The 17,330-nt window shown below is 38.8% G+C and overlaps 1 protein-coding gene across 1 annotated transcript in view; it reads right to left on the bottom strand.

Annotated features, from left to right (window-relative positions):
• Positions 1-17,330, bottom strand: part of TSPAN13 (tetraspanin 13) — a 32,354-nt gene that overhangs the window by 10,660 nt on the left and 4,364 nt on the right. The gene's annotated exons all lie outside the window — the stretch shown is intronic.

Here is a 17,330-nt window from a genome sequence, read left to right as displayed (position 1 = left end):
CCCAAAACCTATCACAGAACCCATGCCTTGAAAACAATCAAAAATTTCTCAAAGAATTGTGGAAAAAAATTGCTTTAGATGTCATCATGTATCCTTTCAGAATTCAGAGACAGAGAGGTCACTAAAACTCTTAGGACAAAAACAATGTAAGCGACTTTAGCTATTTTGAGTAAAGTGGTATTCTGAGCAGACTAAATTACTTTATACTCCATTTATTTATATACTTATAAAATAAAACCAAGAGGTAGAACGCATGCCTCAAAATCAGTCGTTACCTGTAAAACACAAAGTTACAATTATTTCTTTAAAATAGCAAATAAAGAACATGCCATGTAAATATGATGTAGAACTGAGAGAAGATAAAGCTGAAACAGGTATGTGGGAGGGATGGGGGTTGGGGTAGCGGGGCAGAAAGGAGGCAGTATCTTCAATTGAGAGTCAGCCATTTCCTGGAGCAAGGTAACAGTATAATACACAGTTGAGAGGAATCAAAATACATAAAATACACTTTCTAGCACCATTTCACAACCCAATAAACTTTGTTTTGAAACATAAATCACCATTCACTCAAAAGGATTTTTACTCAAAAATTTAATTTTTTATACATGTAATCATATTTTGCAAATTTTAAATATCTTGGTATCTAAAACCTTACATGTGTACGGATATAAATAAAACTGCTAAATATTGACAAAGAACATACATTTGTATTTTTTAAAGGATTTTATTTATTTGAGAGAGAGCACGACTGAGCACGACAGTGGGGAGGGGCAGAGGGAGAGGGAGAAGCATGCTCCGCAGAGCAGGGAGCCTGATGCGGGACTCGATCCCAGGACGCTGGGATCACGACCTGAGCCGAAGGCAGACGCTCAACCGACTGAGCCACCCAGGCGCCCCACCTATTTTATTTTGATCCATTTATTACAAAGCAGATCTTGAGAAGAAAGAAACTGCCTATAGCATGATAGAACCAAGTTACGGAGTTACATGGACTTGCTGTTCCCCACAGCAGTTAGTACACACAGAAAGCTTTTGTTTTCAGAGGGAGAAGGAGAGGGGAGAAATTCTCAGAATCTTTGCCACCCAGAAATTTCTCGGTCCCCATCATTTTCTCAAGTGCTCCTTATCAGTAGGTCCATTTGCTTCTGTCTTGTTTTTATCTGCTCACTCACTATTGTCTCATGACTTCCAGCTCTCTTGGATTGAGAAAAAGCCCTTTGCTCCGTCACCAGCGAGCTTACTTCGGACTCTGTGGCATCCAAATATAGCATGTTTCCTTCCATGAGGGGTGAAATAAGAAGGTGAGAGGATGCAGGGACAGGCCTTCGCCTTGGCTCTGCTCAACATCCTCACTGCGTCGTGGGACCAAACGCTGAAGGTGCTCCGCGTTTGCAACACATCAGAGTAACTCACGCTATCAGTCAGGGTCCTCCAGAGAAAGAGCTAACAGGATATATATTTAGAAAGATTTATTTTAAGGAATTGGCTCATGCAATTATGGGGCCAGCATGTCCAAAATTTGGAGGGGGACAGCAGCTTGATAATTCAGGCAGGTTTTCTCTGACACAGTCTTGAGGCAAAATTCTTTCTTCCTTAAGAAACCTCGGTCTTGGGGCGCCTGGGTGGCTCAGTGGGTTAAGCATCTGCCTTCAGTTCAGGTCATGATCCCAGGGTCCTGGGATGGAGTCCTGCATCCGGCTGGGCATCGGGTTCCCTGCTCAGCGGGGAGTCTGCTTCTCTCTCTCCCTCTGCCCCTCCCACCCCTGCTCCTGCACTTGCTCGCACGCACAGTTGCGCGTGCTCTCTCTCTCAAATAAATAAAATCTTTTTTGAAAAAAGAAGAAAAAAAAAGAAACCTCAGTCTTTGTTCTCAAGGTTTTCAACAGATTGGATGAGGCATACCACAATGGGAGTAATCTGCTTTACTTAAAGTCAATTGAGTGTAAATGTTAAGTCTAAAAAATGCCTTCAAATCAATAGCTACACTAGCATTCAACCAAACATTTGGGCACGTGGTCTGGCCAAATTGACAGATAAAATTAACCAGGACACTTGCCAACTTCAGTTCCCGGGTTTGATGCCTATTTCCTAATTCAATTAAATTTGGGCGTAGGATTGTCACTCTCTATTTCTTTATTTGAGTCTTGGAGCCAAAAAGATCAGAAGCATGAATAATATGATAGTTACAATTCTTCTAACCCTACAGTTTTAAAGAATCCTTTTGGGAATCCTACCAAATCCTTACTATATTAACAAAATTCTTACAAGTTAAATAGCCAACAACAAATGACTAGTGCCCACTATACACTAAAAGCCAGAGACAAGATATCCCTACTAGAACAAAGGCCGGCAAACTTTCTCTGTATAAGGCCAGATATTTATCATCTGGCCTTGTGGATCACACGGTCTCTGCCACAACTATTAGACTCTTCCACTGTAACACAAAAGCAGCAGTAAACGAATGAGCAGAACTGTGTTCCAATAACACTTCACTTACAGATACTGAAATTCAAATTCATGTAATTTTCATGTGCACCAAAATATTCTTCCTATGATTTTTTTTAATCACTTAAAAATATAAAGCCATTCTTTGTTGGCAGGCTATACAGTAATAGGCATTGGAATTGATGTGACCCATGAGCCATAGTTTGCCCACCCTTGCTCTAGAAGTCAGGGTAGTAGAGACTAAAAAGTTAAAATGGGACAAAAAATTGCTTTACCAGATATTTTTACAAGATGGGTCAGAGGACAGAACAATAATCCAAAAAATCCAGATAAAAAGACTAGGGCAAAGAATGCAATGAAATAGTAAAGGAGCAGGTAATGGGCTGAAAAAAATGACCATACTGTGAATCTTACCTTATACAACAAAAGAATAGGATATAAATATTCTATTACTTATAATAAATATATAATAAAATAATATTTATAAAATACTTTATAAATATTATTTTATTATATATTTATATATTTAATAAATATATATTATTATATATTTATTAAATATATAAATATAAATTATATATTTATTATATATGCCATATATATGTCATATATATATGGCAAAAGATGTGACTGAATTAAAAATCTTAAGAGGAGAAGCTTATCCTGGGTTATCATGTAAACCTTAAATGTCATCACAAGTATCCTTGTAAGAGAGAAGGAGAAGGAGACACTCAGAGGGAGATGACCACGTAATGACAGAGGCAGAGGGTGGTGTGGTTCCAAGTCAAGGAATGCCCTCAGTCACCCGAAGACAGAAGAGGCAAGGAACAGATTCTCCCCTGGGGCTCTCAGAGAGAGTGCAACCCTGATGATACCTTCATTTTGGACTTCTGGTCTCCTAAACTGGGGGAATAAATTTCTACTGTGTTTAAGCCGCCATGTTTGTGGTAATTCGTCCAAGAAACGCTAGGAAACTAATACAAAACAATTCACACAGTGGGCACTGGACAAGTCAGGAACCTCTAACTATTATAGAAAGCTGCCTGATATGTTACCACTAATGGAATCCTACCATGAGGCTGGAGTGAAGTATTCAGGTATCCTTGTCAGTAACCTCCTAGAAGACCAAATCCTTTATTTAATAGCAGCAACATCTCAGCAAAACGTGATAACTATCTTTTGCTCTCTCAGTTACCTATTTACAGGGTCATTAATAATGAGAATCTTTTCCCTTTTGAAAAATAACATCTACAACTAAAAGAGAGGAATACTTTATCACAGCAAAAAGAACTTCCAGGTCTCAGACTAGGCATTATGCTATTATTGAAAACATTATCTAGAACATTCACAAGTATCTCTACTCTGATTTTTTTTTTTTCTAAGTAGGGGAAGAAAGAAGCTACTCCCATCAATAGACCTCTCTGTCAAAAGTATTTTTCACCAAGTTCACTCTGCTGTGTTTCTCACATAGGTGTCAGTCTAGCCCTATCGCTAATACGAAGTGCTCCTCCTTTAAAAACACTGAAGAGAGTTTTATCAGTTTCCTCTTGTCACTTTAACAAATTACCACTAGTTTGGTGGCTTAAAACAACACAAATTTATTCGGCTGCAATTCTGGAGGTCAGAAGTCCAACATGGGTCTTACTAAGCTAAATCACAATGTCAATAAGGCTGCATTCCTTCTGGAAGCTCTGGGGGCAAATCCCTTTCTCAGCCTTTTCCTCCTTCTAGAAGACACTTGCATTCCATTGCCTGTAACCATTTCCTCCATCTTCAAAGCCAGCATAGCATATTCAAATCTCTTAGTCTACATCCGGTTTCCCTAAGCATATCTCCTTCTTTTGAGTATAGCCCTCCTGCGTCCCCCTCATAAGGACCTTTGTGATTACATAGGGTTTTCCCAGATAATCCAGAATAATAGTCCCATCTCAAAATGCCTAATTTAATCACATTGCAAAGTTCCTTTTGCTACACATAACGATCCATATCCAAAGATTAGGATGTGCACCTTTGGGGACAGAGGGATATTATTCAGCTACCTTAGAGGGTTCTGGGGTCACTGGCAACTGGGCTACCATAGAATCTTTCCTGCTCCGAATACGTTAAAATATTATAAAAGATTGTAATATTTTATTTAAATATATACCTGAGCACCAAGAAACAATGGGAAGGTCCTACAGGCCAGAAAAGAAGGGAAAATGCAAAATCAAAAGTGTAAGCATACAGCTGGTGGGGGTGGGGCAGGAGTTCTGGATGGGAAGGGTAGGAAGGAGTTCCTAGATCAGAGCAGTCCCTAAAGAGAAGGGACTTGGGTTTCAAACCAGGCAGGACTAGGAAGAAGAACAAAGACCATGGAGGAGCATTTCTAGAAAGCTATGTTTTCAGTGTAAGGCCTTATAGAAAAACTACACCACCACACCCAGGGAGATAGCAGAGATTTTTGAGTCCCTTCAAAAAGCTTTTTGCAAGAAAGAGAAACTCTAAGCCTAGAGTCTAAATGTCTGGAGTCTAAATGTCACTACCCAGGCATGCAGGAAGCTGATTCTGATAAATCAGCCAAGCAATTCAGATAAAAGTTGATCACAGGCAGTGACGGGATTAAGGGAAGGAAAACTCACAGAAGGAAATCCAAAATGATTCAGGCGGGACATTTGCTAATCCTAGCCCTCACACCATTCCCAAAGAAAAAAGTAAAAACTTTGCTGTCAATCAAAAATCACAAAACACATAAGAAAAAAAAAATCCACCACTAGAGAGATAAGACAGACAGAGCAAAAGAAGAATTAGAGCCCCCAAGAAGTTGAGGTAATAGGACTAACCAAATGAGACTAAAATTATGTTTAAACTGACTAAAAAGATAAAAGAATAAAAACAATATGGACAAAACAAAACCATATTTTAAAACAGAGACTTGAAAAAGAGCCAACAGAGCAAAGCCAAAGAAAGTAGAAAGAAGAGAAACATATTATAGGAAGGATAAATAAAGCTTCCTTTAAAAAGGAAAGGACAGGCCTTCAGTAAAATTATTTTTTAAGAAAAAGAATAAGGCTAAATTCCCCAAAATGTCCTTAACTGATTAAGAATAGCTATCAAAAACCCAAAGCAAAAATCATATTCAATGATAAAAGCTGAGAAACATTTCCTTCAAAATTCAGGAATAAGACCAGGGTGCTATCACCTCTTCTGTTCAGCATTGTAGTGGAGATCTGAGACAACTGAGTAAGAGTGGACATTGAACAAAAATGCAGAGGAAACACAGTTGTCATTATTCATATTAATGAGTATCCACATGAGAAATAAAACAAGAGACTGCAAATATTAAAACTGGTAGGACTGAGAAAAGTTGCTATAAATAGGAACAAAATACAAATGTCAACAGCATGCTGATGCACCCCTCCCCAAAAGTTTTTAATGTATTTCTTTAGGATGCGATTTGTAATAGGCCCCACAAAGATCAGGTACATATAAGTAAATCTAAGAAAAGTATTACAAGACCTTCATGGAGAAAATTGTGAAATTAATTGAAGAACACAAAAAAACTGCATTAAATAAAGAGATATAACATGTTCATGGGTGGGAACACTATCCATCAATTCACCTCCAATTTAGCCTACAAATTCAGCGTATTTCTAGTTAAAGTCTCAATAAGGTTTCTTAGGGTGGAACTTGATACAATGATTCATTAATTTCCATGGAAGAATAAGTGTCCCCGTCGCCAAAGGGCTAGGAACATTTTTAAGATTAAACAGAAAGGCCGTGTCTGCTTCACTCTTTCTCAGCCAAGCTGCACTCTCACCAGCACCATGCCTAAGAAATGCTCTTAGTAGCCAATCAACCTTTGTCAGTGCCTTCAACTAACCGTTCCAGACTCTTTGCTGTTGCTTTCACCATGCTCTGCAAAACCTGGGCCTGACTACATCTTTCGGACAGATTTTATTTTTTTTTAATTAGTAAAATTAAACATACAAATAAAACTAAAAAATTTAATAAGTTAAAAATCCAAATATCACAACTTGTTGTAATGGCTCAGTAATTAAAACCAAGTAGTTGACACACATCTAAATAAACCAAAAGTGTAGTAGGCTTGGAGGGAGATGGAATTCCAAATCAGTAAGGAGAGAGGAAGCTATAATTAACAGCCCTGTGACAATTACCTTCGCATTTTGAAAAAGAGTAGTAGTCCCTACCTCACAGCATAGATTTAAACCCTAAATATAAAAGCAAAACTTCAACTTTTAGGAAAAAAATAGAGAAAAATGTTTTGACTTTGTAGTTACAGAAAAACTTCCTTAACAAAACCCCCCAAAATCAAGGACCATACTAACGCAGTGCTTACTGTGTGCAAGGAAGTACTCTAAAAGTGCTTTACATTCACTAGCTAATTTCATCTTCACAATAACCCTAAGAGGTAGGTAGTACTACTGCCTCCATTTTCCAGATGGGGAAAAAGTCAGGCACAGAGATGTTAAGTAACTGGCCCAAGATTACACAGCAAGGAAGGGACAGAACTGGGATATGAACCCAGGCTGGATGGCTGCAGATTTGGTGTTCTTACCTACCACACTATACACCACATTAAAATTTTAAAATTCTACACAATAAAAATCATCAGACAAATGTAGGATAAGTCTAGAACTAGAAGATATTTCCAGCACATATATATATCAAAGAATACCTACTAATCAATTTTAAAGGACAAAAAGCACACAATAAAGCAGCCAAAGGTAATAAGAAGCGATCCGCCAAAGAAGAATCCAAAAGGCAATCAACGCCTGAAAGATGTTAAATCTCGTTATATATCAGGAAGACAAAAATCACCACAATGGGATAGCATCTCACATGCACCAGATCGCAAAAATTAAGCCTGATGATACCAAGGATGTGGAGAATCTAGAACCCATTCAAGTCAACGTGTCAATTTTTGCAGCCACTTCACAGAACAATCTGGAAGCACCTAGGGAAATTAAAAATATGGATCCCTTACGAAACCAGCAATAATGCTTCGAGATTAATACCCAAAAGAAATACCCATGTCCCCAACTAGACATCATATGTCAGGAGTTTGCTGCAGCCTTGTCACAATAAAAAATTGAAAACCACCTCAGAAACCATGACTGTTGAATTTATAAACCCTGATGTGCTCACAGAGTAGAATACAAATGAGTTTGATCTATTTCTATCAAATCAATAAATTTCAAACATAAAAGAAATGAAGCAAATTCTATAAATACTGATAAGACATACCACTTAATAAATGTTCAAGCACACAAAAAGTCACCTTATTTATGTTTTTTAAGAGAGAGACGGGGGGTGGGGAGGGAAGAGAGAGAGAGAATCTCAAGCAGGCTCCACGCCCAGCACAGAACCTGACACAGGGCTCCATCTCAGGAATCTGAGACTATGACCTGAGCCGGAATTAAGAGTTGGACGCTTAACTGACTCAGCCACCCAGATGCCCCACAAAAAGTCACCTTATATTCTTTGTGGTATAGGTCAAATTGTCATAAGTATATAAATGTGCATGGAAGTGACAGATGTTGATTTTAGGATAGTGACGACTTTTGAGAGGGGAAAATGGGAATGGGGATAGAGTGGGCCTTTCTCTAACACCAAACTTCTAAAAAACAGGGAGATGTGGCAAAACACTGGCATCCGGGGAATCAGCCTGTTGGGTTCCCAAGATATTGGGTTCCCACGGTATTTTCTCTGCACATGAAATATTTCCCAATTAAAACCAGCCTTGAAAATTTTAACAGCCCCTTTCTTACCATGGCGCCAAGTTGAAATTCTCCTGCTTTGCTTTCCTCTGTCAATTGGTCCAACTTTCCTCATCCAGCCTTTGTTTCTACTATTCTCCCAAAAAACAGCCACAGAAATCAAGATATTCTCATTCATCTCTCAAATATTTCACATTAATTTTCATCTGTGCATCTTCAAGGACTGTCCACATTCTCTCCTATGATGGGCTCCCAGTTAGGAGAAAGGAAGGCTTTCAAATGAAGGTGGTATACACTTGTAGGCAGTACCAATGATCTGTTGTATCTCCACTTGTTCACAACAGAAAGCCAAGTTCTGGATCGATCACACTTGGATGTTCTCATGTGTGAAAAAGACACCACCCTGTCTTTCCTTCTTGTACCCAACTCCCAAGCACAGGCATGTTGGCACACCCACAAATACACATTCTCACTTGTAAGGTGGAAGAAAACATTGACTTCACTGTCCAATCCCAAACAAATTCTGCAATTATAACTACAATAGTAAGACTGTCCAAACATAAATTTATTTGGGCTAGTCAATTTTCTGATAAGCTCCCAAAATACATTAGGTTTTTTTAATAAAATAATTGAAAACAACATAAATGTTACATTCTGTGTGGCTACTGTTGCTAACACATTGCAACACAAAGCCCTCAAGCATTCATAATTAATTTTTAAAATTAGAAATAGCACCCAAACGTTTATGATAGGCCTTTAGTTAAATTTGCCTCTCAGAGTTTCTTTAACTTTTACTGTAAAGAAGCCCTTTAAAGATAGTAATGAAACTATTTATTTCTGAGTAGTGGTAATTATATGTTCTGGTTGGTTTGTAATTTTGAAGAGAATGGGACTATACAAAGTCTTCCAAACTAGTGATCTAAAAATTATTGATTCCAATAAAATTAATTCTAACTGTATAACTAAAAAGCCTAAGTCTGTCACTAGAACTTGGTAGACAAAGGAACTGCAAGAATCCTTTGTTCAATAATAACAGCAGTTTCCTATGATACCAATTGTAATAGAAAGTAAATTTAGACCTTCCTTCAAACAAATAGTTTCCTTCCTTTGGGAGACGGAATACTGATAAAAACAGATTATGGATCTGTTAACTCGTTGATAGCAATGTTTTTATGAGCAGGGAGCACCAACCTTTCCTGTTTTCTCTTTAAAACAAAGAGAAGTAGAGCTTCTAAAAAGAGAGATTAGAAGAGCTGTAATGGAAAAGACACACCAAAGCAGGATTAGTGAAGTATCTACAACTGGCATGACTTGCCCAACCAAGCCCTGAAAGGAGGTGGTGGTGGCAGAAGCAACCAGTTCACGCGGGGATGGGTTGTGAGGAAGGTGCTAGTGGAAAGGACACGGCAATGCTCAAGCAGGGCTCACGAGTCAGCAGAAATTCACGGAACACCAAGACACAACACTACCCGGCCAGTCATCTATTCGCTTCCATTTTACAGGTGATAAATCAGAGTAGCAAAATTACATGCCCAATGACACAGAGGCAGAACTGTGGCAAACTCTGCTTGGTGCGCTTTTTTTTCTCCCTGTGGAACCATATCACAGTGTGAGGCATTATATTTAAGTAATTTTTAACACTGAGATATAATACTAATGACAATGTTACAATGCATAAGATATAGTTCTTGTTTTGTAGCCAGATGCTTGGTTTGCACAGCATCTCTTTAACTTACTCTCCAGGAGAGCTGGCTACATAACCATGTATCAAAAGAACCGTTAAGTCTTCTACTCATATGACTTTTCCATTTGTTAACTACCAAATTCATTTTGTGCTTTTTATTTTCCTTTCACCCAAACCAGAAATGTTGTCACATACACCTATATTCACACAAAAGCGCACAGTGCACTGCCCAGAGTAAGGGAGCAAGAATGAAAAGTGTTTATCTTCAGCATTACTCTAGCACATAAAATTGTTCAAAACTAATAAGCATGCATGTACTTGTCCATTTGTGGATACATGCAACGCCATTACAGAACAAAGAAAAAAATACATTGTGCATAATGATCTTTATAATTTAGTGTGTTTTGTTTTGTTTTTTAAAGATTTATTTATTTGACAGGGAGGGACAAAGTGAGAGAAGAAATATAAGCGGGGGAGTGGGAGAGGGGAAAAGCAGGCTGCCCGTGGAGCAGGGAGCCCGATGCAGGGCTCGATCCCAGGACTCTGGGATCATGACCTGAGCCAAAGGCAGACACTTAACAACTGAGCCACCCAGGCGCCACCCAGGTGTTTGTTAAAATATTAAACCACTATGCTAAGCTTTTAAAATGATGAAGTTGCCAGAATATTCTAGAATGAGGAATAGAAGGACCAAATTACTACCCAGAAGAGGAATGACCTCTGTAATAGACGTATGTTGCCTTTACAACCCAGCACGTTCATCTCTTGTAAACCGCTTAATCATGGTGTTTCACAAGCCCCATCTGACCACTACTAGCAGCAGAGACACACAACATAGGCCTATCAATCATGGTTGCCCATCCTCCTATCCACAGTGACTGGTCCATGGGATGGGTCAATAAACCAATGGTGTCAATCAGTTGTTCCGTTCCATAATGAAAGGATATTGAAAGAAAAATAAATGGGTTCTTCTGGCATACCAAGCTGTAAGAACAATTAAAATTGATTCTGCCAGTGGTCATTTTGGCACATGGAAAGTTCTGTCTTCAAAAAGAATCTAAGCAGTGTCAAGCTGAGCTGAGAAGTAGATAAAAGGAGCAACAGAGTTCTGACCTTTTCTGAGCCCCTTGATCCAGCCATACTTGACAATCCAACTATTTGGATGTTCCAATTCTATGTATGCTTTCAAGAGTTTGTGCTCTCTCAAAAACATTCTTCTAAGCTCATCTATAACCCATAAAGAATTCTGGTTAATACAAGCTTCATCTTCCAAGTGTTTATCATAAATTTTTTAATACCTTCCAACTTGCAGACACTTTGTCTACCTTCACAATTGAGACCACTTTCCCTACCTAGACTAACTCTAAGTCCTTCACCTTGAATGTAGGCTTTTAAAAAATATGAGCACTTCCTTTTAGCTGAAAAGACCTCCTGGAAACTTTAAGGACAAAACAAGAAGGGAAATCAATGATCCAGAGAAATGCCCTATACGATCTTCTGTCTGCAAACACCCTCTCTAGACTTCCCAAATTTAACTCCAGCCTAAACTGTACCACAGAGCAGATCAGTGGTTGTTTGCAGGTTGGGAGCAGGGGTTGTGGAGCAGGAGGGAGGGATTACAAGGGAGGATAAGCAAACTGTGGGAGGTCTTGAATGTGGCCATGGGGCTCAGAGGTTTACGTATATATCAAAACTTACTAAATTTCTACTGTAAACATGTGCAGCTTATGGTATGTAAATAATACCTCAATAAGACTGTTTCAACAAAAGACACACCTTTCCAAGGAAAAGCATTTTACAGTATCCTCCTTCTTCGAGAATGGAACAAATCATAATGCCTAGAGTTGCCAATGCGATTTGGTGGAAAGGAAGAAAGTTACATGCCAAGAATGGTAGATCAGGAAAACAATGATGACTGGGACCTTGATAAGATCCTTGAATCGTGCCCCTGCTCTGGACTACCTACTTCTGAACATTTACCTACATGAAAATAATAAAGCTTACTATTTAAAGGAGGGGTAGCTGGGTTTCTATTACCTAGAGCTGGATTCTATTCCTAATATGGTGGTCTTTGGTCTTTTTCCAAAGCCAGTAAGATCTGGTCATTCCCAGGCTAGTGACCTGTTGCTTCTGAGAATAAAGTCCAAATCCCAGGCTAACAAATCCAAGGATATGAAGAGCCTGGATTACTGCTGGAGGTAATTCATTAGCCACTATTCCCCACCTCCAGCCATACTTCAAATTCTTCCAACGAGCCTTCTATACTTTAAGTGCCATATAAGCAAAGCACATATTATTCTGATATTGCTAGCACCTGGATAAGTGCCTGGTACAGAAAAGTTACTCAAAATACACTGCTGAATGAAAGAGCTCATGAAATTGCTTACTATGCTTTAAGGACAGGTAAATGCTTCTTCCCTAACCAATATAATATTTGGGGGAAAGAAACTCAGCCTAATGTTGTTCCAGATTATTCTTTCTCTATATAACCTATAAAAACCATTTTCATTCTTTCATCAAATATCCACATTTCAAAACAAGATGCAAAGAGAAACTTGAATTATTCTTTTTTTTAAGATTTTATTTATTTATTTGACAGAGTGAGACAGCACAAGCAGGGCGAACAGTAGAGGGAGAGGGAGAAGCAGGCTCCCCACCAAGCAAGGAGCCCGATGCGGGGCTCGATCCCAGGACCCTGGGATCATGACCTGAGCAGAAGGCAGAAGCCTAACCATCTGAGCCACCCAGGTGCCCCAACTTGAACTATTCTTAAAATATTTCTCATTACATATTTTACATATATATATATATATATATATATATATATATATATATATATATGGCATCTGAATTCTACCAGGGTAAATGATTTGCTTTGAGGATGAAAGAGGAATATAGAACATTTGACAAAACTGGATTCGATTTTGTATTAAATTAATCAAAAATATTTTGTCAGCACTAAAATAAGAGAGAGAAGTTACGATACTAGTGGAGGATAAGAAATTTAAAACAGGAGTAAGACTCAGAGGGACTGCACCACCAAAATGTACCCCAGCATCCAGACGCATGAAGAAAGCAAAGGTTCCAGACAGTCTTCCCTGTACCTGCTTCAACATTCATCATGAGCAATTACACTTGAACACTAAACTCTCCCTCTGAACTTCTGCCCAGTGTGGAAAACTGAAGAACAACTCAGTGATGATCAAGCATGTGTTTCCATGATGCCAAACATCTGGATAGAAATTTGAAAATTCTATAAATAATCTAGATATTGCTAAATATCCAGACATTTAGTGTTGAAGCCAGGACCTCAGTTCCTTGTTTCATTTTCATTCTTCAAATGACACAAAGCAGCTTCACATGCCATTGTCACATGTTTTCCTTCCTTATGTTCTCCATGTTTCCAAGCAGATTTTCTACTTACCAGGCACAAAACACATATACATGTTACATAATATCTGCTAAGAAGAAGTTATATAAAAGGATTCAAACGTAAGGGATCCTGACTTGTCATATTCCAAGAATAACAGTTCGAGGTGGCACTCACAGCTGCTAACCAAGTGCCAACCGCCCCCTACTCCTGCCTGCTGTGGGGCAGTTCTGGGAGACAAGAAGTGGGGTTACGGGTGCAATAGCCCCGCACTGATTTTGTCATTCAATTAACTAAACGTCAACCATATGCCAGGGCTGTGTTGGGCAGTCAGAAGAGGAAACATGATGAGGACCCTGTCCATACTGCTGAGGGGCACAGAGTTTGTCCTATGAAAAGCAGAAGGATAAATGCTCTTTCCAACAACCTTACTGATCAATTCCAGAACCAAGTCTTAGTCCCCATCTTAACTTAGCAGCATTTGAGACAGATGTTCAATTCTACCTCCTTAAAATGACTTGCACTTGGCTTCTAGGACACCAACCTCTACCAGGTTTTCCTGACCTTCTCAGGCTCCTTTCCTGGTTCCCATTTGTCTTCTGAAGCTCTTATTGTAAAAGGGCCCTTGGTTCACTCCACAGATGTCTGCACTTCTCTATCTATTCTCACTAACTTGTGGATCTCATCCAGCAACACCCCTAAATCCCATTCTCTATGTTGATGGCTCCCAGGATTTAAACTTCCAGCTACTACTCTCCCCTGAACTCCATTGCTGTCAGCCTAACTGCTATGTGACATCTACATTTGGGTATCTGATTGGCATCACATCTAATACTGAACCCCTTTTCTTCCTCCCAAAGCCTTTTCCACCCACAGTCTCTCCATTCCTATTAATAGAAGATCCATCCTGCCAGTTGGTTAGGCCATACAACATGAATAATCCATGGCTCCTCTCTTTTTCTCATGTCCCGTTCCAATCCATGAGAAAATTATGTTGGCTCCACTTTCAGAATACACCCCAAATTGGACTATTTCCCTTACACTGGTATCACACTGGTCCAAGCTCTCCAAATCTCTTGCCTAAATTACTGCAGGAGCCTTACATATGATTTCACTGCTTCCACTGTGGCTGCCTATAATCCATTCTCAATTCAGTAGCCAGACAATCTTTTAAATGAAAAATCAGGCCCAAGGCCACCAATGGCTATCCATTTCACTCTGTATAAAAGCTCTCACCCTCCCAGTGGTCTCAAGGCCCTTCATCATCTGCATCTCACACTTTCTCTGACTCACATCCTACACCACTCCACCCCCTGCTCACTCTGTCCCAGTCATAATGGACTCATCTCTGTCCCTTGCATAAAAGGCATACTCCCCTTCCTCTATCTTTTCAAAGTTCCATCTATCTGAAACACTTTTCCCAGATATTTGTCTTTCATTGCCTTCAAATCTTTGTCCTAGTGTTGTCTTCCCAAGCAGGGCAATCCTGGCCATATATTAAATATGTACTTACCCTCCCCTAGCCACCCACGGCCTCACCACTCTTCATTTTTCTTGCTCCATTTTTCTCCACAGCACTTTCTTACCTTTTCATATGATGTATAATTTACTTACTTATTCACTTACCATCTACTTCATCCCATAAACGTAAAACCCATGAAAGCAGCACCTTTTGGTTTGTTTTGTTTATTACTCTTGATGTTCAATTAATATTTATCTTTGGAATGAATAAAAGAAAATATTATCTGGGTTCATCTTATATAAGACTAAAAATAATGTATTAGACTAATAAGGTAAAAAACCCTAGCCAACTATGATTTAGAGTACAATTTTACACAAAGTGGATTTGTCCACGGGAAACGTTATAGGAAAACCTGGGAAGTGTATGAAAGGTTGGCCAACAACAGAGGATAAAAGAGTATTTCAAGAAACATATTAGATCATACCAGGGATATATAAAAGTAATGCTTACTTATTATTTTTTAACCCAATGCTAACTTTAATGTTTTAAAATAGTTGGCTGCCTTCTAGATTTAACTTTGAATAAATTATCTTTTTTTTTTTAAAGATTTTATTTATTTATTAAGAGAGAGAGTGAGCATGAGGTCAGGGGGAGAAGCAGAGGGAGAGGAGAGAATCTCAAGCAGACTCCATACTGAGCACAGAGCCCAACACAGGGCCCGATCTCACGACCCTGAGATTACGGACCTGAACCAAAATCAAAAGTCAGATGCTCGGGGCTCCTGGGTGGCTCAGGCATTAAGTGTCTGCCTTTGGCTCAGGTCATGATCCCGGTGTCCTGGGATCGAGCCCCACATCGGGCTCCCTGCTCAGCAGGAAGCCTGCTTCTCCCACTCCCCCTGCTTGTGTTCCCTCTCTCGCTGTGTCTCTCTCTGTCAAATAAATAAATAAAATCTTTAAAAACAAAAAGTCAGATGCTTCACTGACTGAACCACCTAGGCACCCCCAGTATTTAATCATTTTTTTATGATACAATATTATAATCATTTTATCATGTTTATGAAGTTTTCATTAGGTATGTTTTGCCCCTGGTGAAAAGGGAACAACCAATTCTGTAAATTTAACTCAAGGAGTATTTAGAGGGTATAGCTTCTGGTTTTTGTGGGTTTTTTGTTTCTTTGTTTAAAGAAAATGCTACACACTGAAGGATCTAACAAAGAGAAAGCTATGATCTCTGCCAACAAAAAAAAATGGTTAATGGTCTAGCTGGCGTAGAGCAAACACAAAGCTATCTACGATATGGAGAGTCAGGATGGTCAACGGCAAAGACAAAGTAAAACAAAATCTTACGATACCGACTCTCAGCCCTCACTGTAATTTAGAACTAGGTAGGAAAAAAATAATCACATGCCTTCCCTTTCTCCCCAGATCTGACTGAATTAGTCTGGAGTGGAACTCAAATAGTAAGATTCCCGAGTAAAAATGTAAGGAAGCAATGCCTTCTGACTTAAGAAATAAGAGGCTTTATTTGAGTGACTTTACTAAGACAGAGCAAGGTATTCTAGGTTGAGGGCAGAGGATCAGCAAAAACAGAAGGGCAACAAAGGGCATTTTGTGTGGCGAATTCTCTGTGGCTAAAAGATGTCAAGGGCTGCAGATGGAAGAGGCAGTTGGTGAAAGATCTAGAAGAGCATGCTAAAGAATTTGAGTTGATTCCCAAATTGATTAAGAGTTTTCATCTATTATCACAAATGGGTTTGGATCTCTCGTTTTACAGTGGTAAAATAATGTGGAGTATAAATTCAGATGAAATGTGACATGAACAAAGAGGATCTAAACCTAACCTGCCTTTACCAGTCCTTCAAATGTATTTGAAGGGATAATGGCCCATTTTTAAACCACTTAAAACTGTATGTAAATCAAGCCACTGAAATATTCAAACCTCACACTTTGAATATGGGCTGAAATACAATTTTTCCCAAAATGAATTGTTTCTTTCTTTGTAATCCCTCTTAGGTCGCTAAACTTTATGAAAGTCAATAACCTCACTTCAAGTGAGAAATGGCATAAATAGCACATTTTTGTTACCGTCTTTAAATCAAAAGTTGGGAAATTTTACAAACATACTTGGCAAAAAGGCAGACTATAAATATCAGCACCACAGCATCACATGAAAATCTCAGGTTCTATAAACAGTGAATCATTTTTAAATCAAAATGCAAGAAAATAACCAGGAACCACTTAGATATTTTAAATTCATTCAGTAGTTTGAACAACACAGAGAGAAAGAACATAAACCTAACCACACATGAAAATATTAAACAAGAATAATTTGAAAACTGATGATTGGAATTTTGAAAAATGACAGTGCAATCATTTGGAAGTAACATCAATGAGGAGATCTTTCTTTGGCTGGAGTACTAGTGTTTCTCATTTATTTTGGAGTTAAGACTGAACAAAATTATAGGTTTCCAGCACTCTAATAACCAGAATGGGACTCAAAAAAATGTACAGGTAAATCATTCCATATTTTTACTTACGTACTTCATTTTTTTCTTACAATAAAAGATTAATATTACGACTTTGAGGGCATGAACTCCTGCCTCCATAGGGCCTGCTTGAGTCAACACCAGCTAGCGTTAAGGGCTAGAAA

The sequence above is a fragment of the Eumetopias jubatus genome, unplaced genomic scaffold, assembly GCF_037043125.1.
Source record: "Eumetopias jubatus isolate StellerSeaLion01/CBP00866 unplaced genomic scaffold, mEumJub1_p1.0 scaffold_14, whole genome shotgun sequence".
NCBI lineage: Eukaryota > Metazoa > Chordata > Mammalia > Carnivora > Otariidae > Eumetopias > Eumetopias jubatus.
The sequence above is the reverse complement of the archived record's forward strand: the minus strand, read 5'-3'. Positions and strand labels throughout refer to the sequence as shown.